The sequence below is a fragment of the Alligator mississippiensis genome, chromosome 5 (assembly GCF_030867095.1).
Source record: "Alligator mississippiensis isolate rAllMis1 chromosome 5, rAllMis1, whole genome shotgun sequence".
Taxonomy (NCBI): domain Eukaryota; kingdom Metazoa; phylum Chordata; order Crocodylia; family Alligatoridae; genus Alligator; species Alligator mississippiensis.
Genome location: NC_081828.1, coordinates 41,801,277 through 41,817,089, shown reverse-complemented (window position 1 = coordinate 41,817,089; position 15,813 = coordinate 41,801,277). Strand labels below are relative to the sequence as shown.

Here is a 15,813-nt window from a genome sequence, read left to right as displayed (position 1 = left end):
ATACACGTGATGCTAGAGTCTGCTGGAGCACATTAATTTCCATGCTTCAGCAAGCTCAATTCATCAAGTCTTCTCTGATGTGCTGGATTTCCAGCGCATTGGGGCAGGTTCCCTGCATGTGTACAGGAGCCCTCATTTCAAGATGACCCTTGTGAAGAAAAAGCAGGTCCAGCTAGGATCAGCATATGTTATTGTAGACTGGCCATGGCTACACTAGGAAAAATGGACCTGTAATTTTAACTGGTAGGATCAGTAGTGGAGAACATAGTGTAGATAAGGATCACCTGTGTGAAATCTTGCCTGGCTTGAGAAGGTGCTGTGGGGTTAGATAATGGGTAATTCTTAAGCCTACTGCTAGCTAGAGAAATTCAGCCACCAGTTGTTTGAAGAGTCATTGACTCTGTGTGCTGCAAACAGCTTTGGTTTGCCCTGAAGCTGTGGGTTCTGGAGGTTATGGAGAGCTTACAATGCCAAGCAGTCAGTCTTATTCCCCTCTTGAAGTCCACACCGAGGGAGGGAGGCCCTAGTAATTAGGGAACATGTAGTAGACAAAACTGTCATTCTGCCACTCTTCCTCCCTACCTCTTTGCTCTTGGAAGTGAGATTTGGCATGGGGCCCCTGTATGAAAAAGTGCTGAAGTTTGGAGAAGCTTAAAGTGCTTGGTTCTTTTAAATCAATCTACCTGTGAAACACTTTGTACCAGATTTAATTTACCCATATGATTTTTACATCATAAAGAAGAGCTGAGTAGGGCCACATCCGCAAAACTGTGTCAGCACTCACCTACTCTGGGCCATTAAATCTTCCGTTTGTATTGTTTCACCCTCTGAAATGAATCCTCTCTTGGGTTGTTTGGGAACTCACCAGCCTGACTTAACTTAGGAAGTGGCTTATCAAAGGGCGCAGAAACGCAGAGGCCCAGTGGGAACTGCTGTAATAGGGCCGTGCGAAACAGCAGCGTTCCGCTTCGACATCCATTTCAGTGTTTTGATGGAACAGTGTTTCATTTCAAGTTTTGTTTAATTTCAAAAGCACTGTTCCGTTCCATTTCATCGAAACAGTTTCGCTGTTTTGATGCCATCTCGATGTTTCACCCATAGGCTATAATGGGGAAACATGAAATAGCCTATAACTCTGCCATTTCTTGCCTGATGGTGATGAAACTTGCAGGGATGGTAGCCCCTTCTGAGGGTATAAAGACTGCCAAGTTTAAAGGAGATAGGTGCAGGGGTTTCTAGGAAACTGCACCTCAGGCTGCTGACAAGCAGGAGATGGGGAGCAGGAGCAGAGTCCTATGATCCAGCAGGCAGATTGGGGGCCCGTACCCCCGGGAGGAATCCAGCAGAGCCCCCGCAGCCCTCCCAGGGGTGTGGGCAGGCCCCAGTCTGCCTGCCAGATCACAGGACACTGCTCCTGCTGCCTGGGACCTGGCTGCCTGGGACCTGGTACTGGAGAACTGAGCCTGGCTGGGGGAAGTGGCACCTCCAGCCAGGCTGAGTTCTCAGCCAATCGCAGCACTGGGGAACTCAGCCAGGCTGGAGGAGGGGCTTCCTCCAGGCCGGCTGAGTTCCCCATCGCTGTGATCAGCTAAGAACTGAGTCTAGTGGAGAGAGGCACTTCCCCCCACCGGGCTCAGTTCCCAGCAGCTCACAGCCCCGTGGAACTCAGCCCGGTGGCAGGAGGCGGAGCGCAGTCCCAGCTCTGCCCGGCTTCTGCCACTGGGCTGAGCTCCATGGGGCTGGCGGAGCCGATCAGAGTGCAGCCCAGCAGTGGGAGGTGGGCAGAGCCGGCACTGTACTCTCATTAGCTCCGCCAGCCCCACAGAGTGCAGCCAGGCAGCGGGAGGTGGGGAGAACCAGGGCTGCGCAGCCCTGGCTCTCCCGTGTCCCACCACCTGTCTGGCTGCTTTGAAATTTGAAACATTTCGAAACTTTCAAAACATTTCAACTGGCCTCATTTCATTTTGAGGCTGTTTCAAAGCCCTTCTGTCGCAGAGCACTCAGGTGCCCTGCTCTTAAGGAGGAGAAACTGCTAGGGAAGGGACCCTAGCAGTGAGTGAATAAAGAGCCCAGCTGTGGGTTGCTGGGGCAATGAGGGAAGGTCAGCTGACCGGAAGGGGAAGGGCCTGGCCCTTATAAAGCCCAGGGGCTGAAGTTAGGCTGGCAGTTCCCTGTCAGCAGCCCGTGAGGAAGGAACTCCCTGAGCAAAGATGTGAGAAGAAGCCTGACCACAGGTACAGCTCAAGCTGAGTAAAGGATGGCAGTTCTAGGATGTCTGAGCAACATGGTTTTAGCCAGGCGGCTTTAAGTTATGTTATAGCCTAGAGGCTTGTGTTTTGTTGTGTTTTGTTTTGTTTTGTTTTGTTTTGTTGTTACACCGGTGGTTTGGGTGAGGCTATTAGGGGTTGAAGGAGGCCTCATAGGGGACTCACAGTACAGTGGGGACCCCAGCACCAGTAAGGGTGCAGCATCCTCATAGGGGACTCATAGCAGAGTGTGAGGACCCCAGCTCCAGGGAGGGCCCAGCATTCAGGGTACATAGACCCTAGCCCAGAGAGGGGCAGTTGAGAAGCCCCGGAGAAGGGGGTAGCAGTGCGGTGAGCCCTGAGGAAGGGGGCAGCATTGCGGTGAAGAGCCCCAGAGGAGGGTGGCACTACAGAGAGGAGGCCCCAGAGGAAGGCAGCACTACTGGGAAGGCCCAGAAGGGGGCAGCACTTCAGGAACCCCAGAGAAGGGAGCAGCGCTTGAGAAGGCCCTAGAGAAGGTGGCCTTACTGAAAAGCCCGGAGGGAGGGCACGGAGAGAGAGAGACAGGGCTGAGGAGAGCCCGAGTGCCCGAGAGGGCGTGAACACCATAGAGGAACAGAATAACATCCATTTCACCTGCGAGGCTTGGGGCATGGTATTGGGGTGGTTGGAGCCACGCATAGCCTCTAAGGCTAGGGTGCCCCTAAAGCACCCATTGTAGAGTGGGACCCATGAAGAGTCTGGGAGTTCACGGGGCCAGAAGTAACCGTGTCCAAGGAGACGTAAGGCAGCCTCCCTAACATATGTGAACATCAAAGACGTGGTGGGCGAGAATCTGAGGGTGCCCTTGGGCCGACTTGGCACGGGGAGGGGGCCTTGAGGAGATCATGGCCCTCCTGTAGGACCCCACTCGTGACACCTTCATTTCGTTTTGTTTCGATTTCATTGTTTCAAGGTCAAAACAAGTTGAAACAGCGTTGAAGCTTCGCATGGCCCTATTCTGTAACACTTTAGCTCAGTGTGATGCAGTTGCATCATAGCCTTAGCAGTCAAGAAGTTCTGAACCTGGAGATGCATGTTATCAATAGAAGCAGAGAAATCTCCAGCTGCAAAGCCTTCCCCATCTGGTCAACAGGTAGCAAACAAACACTGCACATGCTCCTCCATGTCAGATTCTCAGAGGAACCAGTTCCACTAACTCTGCACATCCAGAAATCATGGATCAGGAATAAAAATGTCATATGATGACTTACATTTAAGGAAAAAATGGTTTATTTTTTCTTTGGGCGGGGGGGGGCGTGTTGCATTCTGTTTTGTAGCCTTTAGGGTTCACATGCTTCATGTTTTTTTGGACACCACAAAGACAAATACAAGTTGTTTTTTTTTTAAATGAAAAAGCTGAGATTGGCCTGGTTTCTCCTAATTCTGGTCACAGAAGCACTAGGAAAAACATCAAAATATCCCAAGACTTCTTTGTATAAAAGATGCCATCATGTGCTGTGGGACATCAATGATGTTGTGCCTCATGGTCACTGTGTGTGTGTGTGTGTGTGTGTGTGTGGCCCATCTGCAGACAGCCATACGTGTAAAGATGTGCTGTTTGGTAAGCCGAGCTCACCATGAGCATCCCAAGGGCCCAGAGCAAGAGGCTGGGGCTAGGGGCCATAGGACTAGAATGAGAGACAGGGCTGGTGCCCAAGAGCCAAAGTCCAGGATTGTGGACTTAGGCTAAAGGAAGATCCAGCCAGAGAAATGAGGGGGCCAAAGCCAAGAAAGCTGGAACTGCCAACAAAGGCTTGGAAGACTAAATGCGACAAACCTTGCGTTGGAGGCAAGCCACCTTGCTGTATTTATAACTGATCACATCCATGCCTTGCAGATGTTGTTGTAAGGGCGGAAGCAGGCCACCAATCTAGCCCTTAAGGCTGGCAGAACCCAAGAAACAGCACAGAGGATTAAGAGAGAAAAAGCACTGAAGACTCACCAACCCTGGGAGGGCAGCCTACCCTTATTCAAGGCATGGCAGGAGAGTGAACAGGTTGAAGTGTAGGGAGACTTGAGTAGGGGCTGGACAGGATAGAGGTGGACACTAGGGGCAACATGGAGGCCCTCAGATGCCATCTTGTCACAAGCAGCTCTCGTAGGCAGATCCAGAAGAACTGACTATCGAAAAGAGAGAAGGCTGTGGGCACCGACAAGGAGCCAAATTAGCAGTTTCCTTTGAGCCTAGAAATGTAGTCCTCGTTCTCCTTTCTCATTTATCATGCTCTCTGATCTTCCCCTCTAACACTGAAGGAACTCTTCTCTCTGCCTCCCTCTCCCATCTGAGGAATCTGATTCCACAGAACAGGATCTAATAATCTTGTACCAGCTCTGTCTAGCCATTCTTGCCATGAGCTAAGAACCTGTCACTGAACTCCTCTTCAAGTTGGTCACATTGGCCACTTCCTGGCATTCCTAAAACAGCCAAGCCAGACAACCAGCAATGCAGTCAGAATAAACTCTTCTAGGAACTAGTAGCTAGGGATGAACATATCCATATGGGTACCCAGAAATTGTGAGTTCCATATCAGGCTCTTCCCCCATTCCTGGAGGGCTAATGATGCACAGAAGCTCTCTCTGCTGCTCCATTTGCTATTAATTATTCTTATTCCAAGAACTGTGGCTCTTTTGTGATGATCCTTAACCGAGTTCCTTGGTTCTAGAGTCTCCAGGTGAAATCCAGCCACTCTATCCACAGCCCAAAGCCACAATCTGCCACCTGTCCCATATGAGACCCAAAAAAGCCTCCTTGCCAGTACTATGAAACACAGGCATAAGCTTAAGCTGTTCACATGTTCTAACTAAAAAAATGAGTGCAAAGCAGAAGAATGAAAGATGTTGCAGAACTGTTTCAAACTACTGTGCGATTCCCACATGGGAAAACTCCTAGCCAGAGGGGAAAAAGGAAGAGACCCAGAACTGGGAGATTAACTTTTACAAGTCACTTACAGGAGATCTCAAAATATCAGCAATAGCACTGGGGCTATGAAAAAATAATATGTATTACATCTATTTTTAGGCTCGCAAAGTCTTTCTTAGCATCCACTGAATCATCGTATAACTGTGTATGTGTGCGTGTCCGCGCGCATGTATACACACACACACACACACACACACACCCCTTGTATTGACATGTCTAGACCAGCTTTATACTTAGCTGCCAAAGGCTAACTGCCCAAGGATTTACCTTATTTGTCAGGTGAGATTTACAACATGCTGTAAGCTCTGTGCTGTCATGGCTTAACTACTACCTGCACCTTAGGGCATAGACAGATAAATGCATACCGTGGCATTATTTATTTCACTTTTACATACCAATATATATTACGTGAGGATCAGGAACAGACAAACATGTAATTATCCCAGGGTAGCTCATGGAGTAGGCAGTTATTTAATAACTCTTGCCACTTCATGGTGGGCTAGCAGAGAATAGCCTGTTTGCTGTTAGAATATCACTACCCCAGGATGAATGTGGACAAATAAAACTTACACCAGTAGAGGTTTTACCCCTGATTCTTTCAGGGATAATTCCCCATTGCACTGAGTGAAGTTACCCTGAGACTGAAGTGTGAAGCCCACTAGTTCTTACAATACCGATTAACACAGACACTGATGTCAAAGAGCAAGTTAGTGACAGAGTCAGGAAGAGACTTGAATATGCTTGGGTTTCAGTCAACTGGTGTAAGCAATGAATGACTCCCAGATGTGGGCTCTGAGGGTTCCCATCTCTGTGTCCCATTAATCCATCAGACTTTTCTGACAGATTCTGCACTCATAGCCTTCACTGGCATGACAGTATTTGCTGATTAGCAGGCACTATAGGGAAAAAACTCTACTTGGCAATAGTTTATAACAGAGCCCTTTGATCCCAGGGGATTCATGCTGATGTGATGTGAGTAACAGTAAAAGTCAGTCAGTGGGAGTGAGGGACAAAAGAAAGTGGCAGAATCAGAGGCAACATGAAAAACAATGAATGGGCTTGTTGATTCCATCATATTATGTAGGCTTTTTGCATATTGACTTTTGTTTCTAATCAGTAGCATGCACTTATGTTTCAATAACAACTTTTGTATACCAGATCAGAAAATGGCATAAACTAGTTTGCCTGATGTTGATAAATTGTATGGGAAAATTCTGTAAAAACCTGATGATGTATGAAATTCCCTACTGGTTGAGTTGTTGTGAACGAGCAGGCTATAAATTTTAGGCTATTTGACAGGTGCTGTCAAGCATTCTTCTATGAATTGCTATGGTCAATGCCAAAGACCTGACAGTCAGTAATGTGTTATGTGTGTCACTGCTCTTTGATTATCTACTTAATTGTCAGGATCAGCAAACAACCTGAACTCAATCAGTCTGGTTTTGGGGCCACCTTCCTTAACAAACAAGCAGCAGGCTAAAGTGAGAGGATGCACAGCAGAGGACTGCAACCCTGCTTCCTCTGTTCCCTTCTGCTGACTGTTCTGTTCTCCAGCACCCTTTTTCTGCCTTCAGCATGGCACTCACAGATTTGGGAAGGGGGAGCAAGTAGCAAACTGGGGACTTCAGGAACAAAGATGGATGAAGCCGGCTGTTGTAATAACTCTTTGTAACCCAGTCACCTTGACAGATTTTTCTAGGCAGTGGGTTGTTCTTAAAAGGGCTGAAGGATCTTTCTATATAACAGAATGCTTGAGACTAGCTCATTTGACAACCCACACAGTAAAGAGAAGTGAAACACCTGGAGTTGAGGGAGTTATTGAAGATGCTCTCTTGGGCAAAGAAGGCAACAGCACAGAAAGAGATGTCTGATCTCACAAAAAACTGTGGAGCTTAGAATCCCAAACTTGTGAGAAGGACAATGACATTGCTATATGAGTGGTCTTTAGACAGAGGCTGTGGACCTTTGGCTGTCTCACTCCATCTCTTGCTTCTTTCACTCTGTTTAAAAGAATGTTGAAGCAACACAGTCTTGAACACAGTTACCCAAAACCCCTGTAAGGTGAGACAGTACTATTAAAAGTCACCATCAAGAGTCATGCAGGGCATGAGTGGCAGTGATGACCTGGATGTGGGTCTTCTCAAGTATTGTTATAATTGCTAAGCTATCCATCTTCTCACATTCATTTGACCTAAGGAAGCCCTTAAGGGATCAGCTGATGAATATGGCAAGTACCTCTGATAAACAGCACAGATGTGAGCCACTGGTCTCTAGAGACCATGTGCGTTTGTGCAACAAAACTCAATAGAACCATCTCCCTCCTGGTGATAGACTCTGTGGCCTGAGAAATCTTATGGCATAGCCTGCATTTTGGGATGCAGAAGAGGGTACCTATCAGTGGAGGGTCCTGAAAGATCTCTGTCCTAAAGCAATGGAAGAAGTACCTGCACAATTAGGCTTCCCACACCTTCTGGCCCTGGGTTACTGCAGCTTACTTCTCCTTGATGTCTCAGCACAGACATCTTTGTATGTTATTATAAGGAAACACTATCTTCTTGCCTTGAACAAATGGAAACTGAACTATTCCCAAAGACAGTGAGAGACGCATAAGAAATGACATTCCTACCAGCCAGGGAACTACATTGCCTCCTCTGTGAATGGAGGAGAGAAGAACAACTATTCTCACTGGGGATAATTATTTCACTGAGCAGCAGCATCGGAATGGACTGACATGACTTCCATCTAGTAGAAAACTTGTAAAACATTAGTGACAGATGAAGCTGTGACTGGCTCATTAAGGACCATGAGTCAGGATCCTGTTCGGCTTTCCGCAAATTAAGCTGCTTCTCGTTCTTTGATTTTGGAGTGGCCACAATACCTGCTGCATCACAGGCCAATACGTGGGGAGAAATCCTTTTGTTAATCCAAATCTCTGTCCCTCGGTGACATCAAAACAATAATAGTGTGGGTAATAGGTAGCAGAGGCCAAGAGTCTGGCAGGAGTCACAAAAATGGATGAATACAGGAAAGGATAAGATTACACAGAGTTCCTGAAGGGAGGTTTTAAAAAAATAACCATGAGGTTGGGCAGGGAAATAAACTCTGTGGTTCAGGGCATAACCCAACTTTTAACTATTTGGGATCAGGCAGAAACCCTCTCTTCAGCTGCCTGTGTGCCAACTGTGAAGTTTGTTGTACCTCCTGCTGACGGATTGGTAGTAGCAGTGGTTCTCAATCTTTCCAAAATCAGGGCAGCTCACCACCACTTTTTAGAATGCCGTGGCACCCCTGGCTGGGCTGAGAACCACTGTTGGTGCTGCCTCAGCTTGCCTGAGTGCTTCTCAGCTGAGTGTTGCTGCCAGGAAGGGCTGGGCACCTGTTATGAAACTGCCCCATGCTGCATAGCCAGCCCAGGAAAGGCTGTGCCAGGTGCACTGCACACATACTCCTTCTCTGTTAGGACTCTCAACTATTAGGCCTAAAGCAGACAGGAGCTGCTTTGTACTGTGCAGCTCTTTCTGGTCCAGTGCCCCAGTGCTCCTCCTGGAAACAGAAGTGGATGGGGCAGTTCACCCACACCTGTTTCCAGGAGGAACATGGTAGCGGGGAACAATTTCACTTTTCTATCTCAAAGTGAAGCAATATTCTTTACTTCCTTGTATGTCTTCTCTCAGTTTTACTCCCTTCTGGATCCTGATTAACTTTGGGATCAAATGTTTATGAAATTAAAAAAAAGGATGGAGAGCATATTTTCCACTGCATCTGAAATATGGCTTGTCTGTCTGATATGTGCTATGAAACTATTTAACAACCGGCGCAGCAGAAGAAGGGTGTTCCCCAATGGAGTCTCTACTGCTTCCTTTGCTGCACCTACGATCAACACAGGTAATAGCCTTGGTACTCCACAGGGTCTTTTGGGGCCTGGCAGATTGACACTGATCAGCTCAGTACAGTACTCTTTGAAGGAGGTTAATTTGTTCTAGGCTTTAATGTCTACAATCAAATGAAAAATAACCAGGGGCCCAGAATAAGAAAAAAGGTCACCACTGATCAATGTTTTTTATCTGGAAGTTCATGAAGCATAAATGAAGCCAAGCTCTCCAAGGAAAGGTGCCTGAAAATTCAATTGGAAAAGTCATTTGGAGTGTTGAACAGGGCAGAAACCCAGCAAGTGCCAAGCATTTTGGCAGAGAACGTAGTAATCAGGAATGCTCTATTGTGTTTCCTTTATTTTGTCTGTGCTGAATCTGATGGGTAGAATAAGTGCAGTGCAGTGCCCATGTGCCAAGGTGGCTTACCTGGTCTCCTACTGCAGGATGTCAGGGGTCATTCTGGAGCAGAACGACAGCGTACAACACATTCAACATTCCTGTGAAAAAGCAGCAAGGGCTAGAAAGAAGCTGTTGTCTAAACTCAATGCAATCATATTAGTTCTCAGCATGGTCTATTCTCTCTCTAATCCCTTTCTTCTCAAAGTCTCTCACTTCACAAAGTACGCACAGGTAATAATTGCTCCCTGATTCTATTTAATACAGCAACATTTGCAGTGCAGCAGGGAAGGTGTGGGAGAGCATACAGCAAAAACAGTAGATTCCTGGGACAGGAAATGGAGAAGAATGCCACTTCCACTGGTATTGTAGGGATGCAAGTGAGAGAGGGAATGGAAAGTAGGTAGGGCTGTGTAAAGCTTTGGGTGCTGATTCGATTCGGAGGGGATTTGGCCCAATTTGGTGGCCGAATCTCCAAATCTGAATCGAATAGGGGGACCAATTAAAAGGTCTGAATTGATTCAAAGCTCTCTGAATCTTTGGAAAAGATTTGGAGAGCTTTCATGATTCAGACAGTCCCTGACAGAGCAGCAGGGAGCTGTGGCTGGACTCCATGCTGGTAAGTGCTAGGGGGAGGGGGAGGGGACCATGGGGGGACCCCTGCTAGCCCCATCCCCTGCCAGCTCCCCCAGCCCCCCTGTGGCTACCACCCCCTCCCCCCACCCCAGCTCCCGGTACTTTAGAAAAAAGCCCCACTCACTGGGTGCTGCCGGGTGGGGGGGCAATCCCCACTGCCCCTTGCTACTCCACGCTGCATGGGGGGCTCTGCACAAGCCCCCCAGCCCTCCCACAGGTGCCCCCACTGGCCCAGCTCCAGGCCTTTAAGAAAAAAAAACCGAGAAAAGCCTCAGGACCCACCACTCCTGCAGCAGGGATGCAGCAGGGATCGTGGCCACCCACCTGCACGAACGGTGAGTTCAGGGTTTTCTCAGTTTTATTTTTCTTAAAGGGCCAGAGCCATGGTAGGCGGGGTAGCCATGGGAGGGGCTGGGGGAGCAGGGGGAGGGTTGGGGGGCTCGTGCCGAGCTCCCCATGCTCCATGGGGCGGTGGGGGGCAGCGGGGATCGCTCCCCCACTCAGCAGCACCCACTGAGTCAGGGCTTTATTTTTTCAAAGTGCCAGGAGCTGGGGGGGGCAGCCATTGCTGGGCTGGGAGAGTAGGTGGGGGATGGGCCTGGGTGATTCGGAGATTCGGCCGTATCAATTTGGGACAGTGATTCAAATCACCAGATCGAATCACTGCCCCCCGAATCAGCTGAATCTGAAGCGAATACTAGCTGCTTTGCACAGGCCTAAAAGTAGGTAGTCAGGTTTACTTGGCAGCACCTAACACTGAGGTGTCTCCCTAGGGGAAGTCCTTAGGTGGCGTAATGAATGTGAGGCCTAATTCATTAGATAGGCCTGACATTAGGTGGCTCAATTCCTATCCCAGAATGGGATTCACAGATGCCAGCCCACTGCACCGGAAGTCACCTCAGCTACCCAAAAGGAAAAGGCCAAGGGAGAGATGGGGCTGAAGCCCCACTCTTCAGAGGTGGCTATGGGCCTAACTCTCTCCTGAAGTTAGTCATGTAGGCCACGTCTGTCATTTCTCACAAGAAAAGGAAGAAGGAAGAGCCCCACTTCTACCACTATCTGTTAACAACCCAGTCAGCAGTTAGAGCACTCACCTGGGATGCGGCAGGGTTTCAAGTTCAAACCCCTCTTTCACCAAAGGGACCTAAACCTGCATCTTTCAGGAGCGCACTCTAGACACCAAGGTATTGGATATTAAGCTGTCTCTTCTGCTGAAGTTGTTTCCATTCTGGATACAAGACTTTCATGCTCCTGGATACAAAGAAGGGCTTGGGAAGGGGATATTGCCCCTTGGCCTGTTGCTTAGGGGACTGATGTGGGAAGGGACAGGCTTTAGTTCTAGTCCTTGCACCCATGCGAAAAATGGCTAGTATCAACAAAAAAGCTTGAGCAGAACCCACCTTACACTCTGGCCCTTAAGGCATGCTCCTAAGAGATGAGGTATATAGGTCACGTTCCCTCAAGCAACGGAGAAACCCAGGTCTCCTATATCCCAGGTGAGTGGTTTAACCACTGGACTACTAGGTAAAAGGAGGGTGACACTAGCCCCTGCTGCAGGCTGTGTTTAAGTGAAAATGCCTAGTTGACACATCCCACTGCAGCTTAGATGCGACTTAGGTGCCAAACATGTTGGGGTTCGTAGAGAAGAAGGGCTGGAAGTGACTTCCAGAGGTCATCTAATCCCATCACCTGCCTGAGGTTGTCAACAGTGAAGCTGTTCTGCATGTGCCCAGTGGCAGAAATGGAGGGAGTTTAGGTGTTTCCAGCCTAAGCAAGGGCAGTGTGCTCTTCAAAGGGTAGGGAGCAGCCTTGTGGCAAGAGAGTGATGGCCTCTGTCAACCTTTAGCCTGACCACCTTTTCTCTGGCATTCTGCAGAAGCTCCCTAAAATCTTCACAGTGAGGGTATTTCACAAAGTCTCTAAGGATCACTTCCAGTCTCTCAATGCCCCTTTCACTTGGCTTTTAAAGACAAGAAACCCAGCAGCATCTAACCTGAGCATTAAGAACTGAGGGACTCTTGCAACCTTTTGTCAAAAGAGCCATTCATTTCAAGTGGCTTCCTACTCTCCTGAAAAAGGAAAAACCGAAGTCACTTCTCCTGAAAGCTGCTAGAAGTCAAGGGCTTCTGCAGAGTTTACTCAGAGCTCCTCTGACCTGGCACCCCAGAGGCTGGCCATGACATTCACATGCTCTCTTCCATCCTCAGGCACTTCAAACACATGGCAGTCTCTTCACTCCCTTCACTTGATTGTGGTTGCAACACTTGTGTTTTATTGACAGACAGCCCTTCTCCCATCTGGGATTCTGACCTTTTCATGAGTGCTGGAAAGCAAAAACAAAATCAGTCACACAGAAAAGAAGCAGTGGGTGAGATTAGACTCACATCATCAGAGCAGGTTTGTGGTCACAAAAATGGTCACTTTGCCAACCCACCTGAAGATTGCTGCTCTGGGTCAGTTCTCACCACAATACCCAGTCTCATAAGCTATCGCTATTATTACTGTGTCCAGTTTTAAATTTCCTGTATGAGATTCAGAAAGCGTGTGTCTGTGCAGAACCCCTCAGGCAAACAAAGGATTTGAACCCAGTCATCCTACATCCTAGATGACTTTTCTGCCCCCTGAGTTAATGCATAAAAGTTGGAGATTCATAGATGTTAGGGTCAGAAGGGACCTCAATAGATCATCGAGTCCGACCCCCTCCATAAGCAGGAAAGAGTGCTGGGTCTAGATGACCCCAGCTAGATACTCATCTAACCTCCTCTTGAAGACCCCCAGGGTAGGGGAGAGCACCACCTCCCTTGGGAGCCTGTTCCAGACCTTGGCCACTTGAACTGTGAAGAAGTTCCTCCTAATGTCCAATCTAAATCTGCTCTCTGCTAGCTTGTGGCCATTATTTCTTGTAACCCCTGGGGGCACCTTGGTGAATAAATACTCACCAATTCCCTTCTGTGCCCCCGTGATGAACTTACAGGCAGCCACAAGGTTGCCTCTCAACCTTCTCTTGCGGAGGATGAAAAGGTCCAGTTTCTCTAGTCTCTCCTCATAGGGCTTGGTCTGTAGGCCCTTAACCATACGAGTGGCCCTTCTCTGGACCCTCTCCAGGTTATCCGCATCCTTCTTGAAGTGTGGCGCCCAGAATTGCACGCAGTACTCCAACTGCGGTCTGACCAGCACCCGATAGAGGGGAAGTATCACCTCCTTGGACCTATTCGTCATGCATCTGCTGATGCACGATAAAGTGCCATTGGCTTTTCTGATGGCTTCGTCACACTGCCGACTCATGTTCATCTTGGAGTCCACTAGGACCCCAAGATCCCTTTCCACCTCTGTGCCACCCAGCAGGTCATTCCCTAGGCTGTAGGTGTGCTGGACATTTTTCCTCCCTAGGTGCAGCACTTTGCATTTCTCCTTGTTGAACTGCATCCTGTTGTTTTCTGCCCACTTGTCCAACCTGTCCAGGTCTGCTTGCAGCTGTTCCCTGCCCTCCGGCGTGTCCACTTCTCCCCATAGCTTTGTGTCATCTGCAAACTTGGACAGAGTACATTTCACTCCCTCGTCCAAGTCGCTGATGAAGACATTGAAGAGTATTGGTCCAAGGACCGAGCCCTGCGGGACCCCACTGCCCACACCCTTCCAGGTTGAAACCGACCCATCTACCACGACTCTCTGGGTGCGACCCTCCAGCCAATTCGCCACCCACCGGACTGTGTAGTCATTCAAGTCACAGCCTCTTAACTTGTTCACCAGTATGGGGTGGGATACCGTATCGAAGGCCTTCCTGAAGTCTAAGTATACGACATCCACCCCTCCTCCTGTGTCCAGGCATTTCGTAACCTGGTCATAAAAAGAGACTAGATTGGTCAGGCACGATCTGCCTGCCACGAACCCGTGCTGGTTTCCCCTCAGCATAATTTGTCCTGCTGGGTTCTCACAAATATGAGCCTTGATAATTTTTTCAAAGACTTTGCCAAGGATGGAGGTGAGACTGACTGGCCTATAGTTGCCCGGGTCCTCCTTCCTCCCCTTCTTGAAAATGGGGACCACATTGGCCCTTTTCCAGTCCTCCGGGACTTGGCCCGTGCGCCACGAGCGTTCGAATATTCCCACCAGTGGTTCTGCAATGATGTCAGCCAGTGCCTTCAGCACCCTCGGATGGAGCTCATCCGGGCCTGCCGACTTAGGCATCCAGTTCTTCCAAGTGACTCTGCACCATCTCAGGGTCTACGCATGGTAGTCTGGCGCCTTGCTGCTGCCTCTCTACAACCCCAGTGAGAGACTTGTCGTGTCCCTCACTTAGGAACACTGAGGCAAAGAACTCGTTGAGGAGTTCAGCCTTGTCCCCCCTGTCCGTCACCAATTGTTTCTGCCCATTTAGCAGGGGTCCTATTCCTCCCTGGGCCTTCCTTTTACTCCCTATATATCTAAAAAACAATTTCTTGTTGTCTTTTACTTGGGATGCCATCCTCAGCTCCATGGTAGCTTTGGTTCGTCTAACTTTCTCCCTACAAGCATGAGCAGAGGAGGTATATTCGTCTTTGGTGATCTCTCCCTGTTTCCACTTTTTATGTGTTCCCCTTTTGGCCCTTAGGCTGCCCTGGATTTCTCTGGTCAGCCAGGGAAGCCTCCTGGCCCCTTTCCCTCTTTTACCTCGCACGGGGATCATCTTGCTTTGTGCCCGAAGGATCATTTCCTTAAGGCACAGCCACCCTTCTTGGGCTCCCATCACTTCAAGATGTAGAGATACCTCACTACATCTGTGATATGAAGGAAAGCAGGTGTCAATACTTTTTGCATAGCCCCCAATGTGGTAGGTGTGTTCTCAGCTTTCTACTGAGCTAACTCCTCAGGGAAAAAGTAAAAGGAACACATAGGAAGTGGATTCTGATGGCACTTAGGGGTGATTCTGGTGCCAGGCTGATTTCAAGACCAAGACATTTCTGGGTGTGCTCCAAGCAGAGTGTTAGTTTTTGAGGATCTAAATTTGGAATCTGGCACCCTATGTTTCATTAGGCAATTTAGTCCTTTTGTGGATTTAGCCATGAGTGATTTGGAGCCTGAGTCACTGAAACTTAAGCTCCTACATCACTTACTTCTGAAAATGGACCTTTTGAGCCTATTTAACTCCATAATAATAGAGTTATTGCATCTGATGGAAATGCAGACGCAGTTCTACCCTGCTCTACAGCCCTGGATTGAACATTAAAACAAAAAGTGAAGCCATTTTCCTTTTCCTTGTTTTCTATCAACCCTTTGATGCCTTGGGGTAGGCTGCTTTCTCTTGATGTACTCTGCATTTCAAAAAGCTACCACTAAGCAAGCCGGGAAGCAAGGAGTTAAGGAAAAGTAAGAACACAAAATAACTGTTCTGGGTGAATTGAGATAAAATACACAGAAGTAGCATGAAGACCTTTAAAACACAATTGATTTCAAACTTTTACAACACTCTGGAGCCCAGAGGGAATAACAGCCAAAAGCAAGTTGTTGACCTCAACAAGAAAACACAACCTTGGCCTTTAAAATTACATGAGTCTAGTCCAGTGTTTGGATGGTAGAATCATTGCAAAATCCCTCTCTTTGAGCTGGCATAGAAGTGTTACAGGGGCAAAAAGGGAGGGGAAAATTGTTACTTGGCTCACTCCAGGCAGGCAGATACCAAAACGGGTGCATTCCAATTTTGTGGAGTGGCATATCCATGGAT

At 48.4% G+C, this 15,813-nt stretch overlaps 1 long non-coding RNA gene across 1 annotated transcript in view; it reads left to right on the top strand.

Annotated features, from left to right (window-relative positions):
* Positions 1 to 2,171: 2,171 nt before the first annotated feature.
* LOC132250620 (uncharacterized) overlaps positions 2,172 to 15,813 on the top strand; it is a 40,461-nt gene continuing 26,819 nt past the window's right edge. Inside the window, exon 1 of the long non-coding RNA XR_009462212.1 lies at positions 2,172 to 2,234. This is a non-coding gene — a long non-coding RNA (uncharacterized LOC132250620). The remainder of the gene's footprint in view (positions 2,235 to 15,813) is intronic.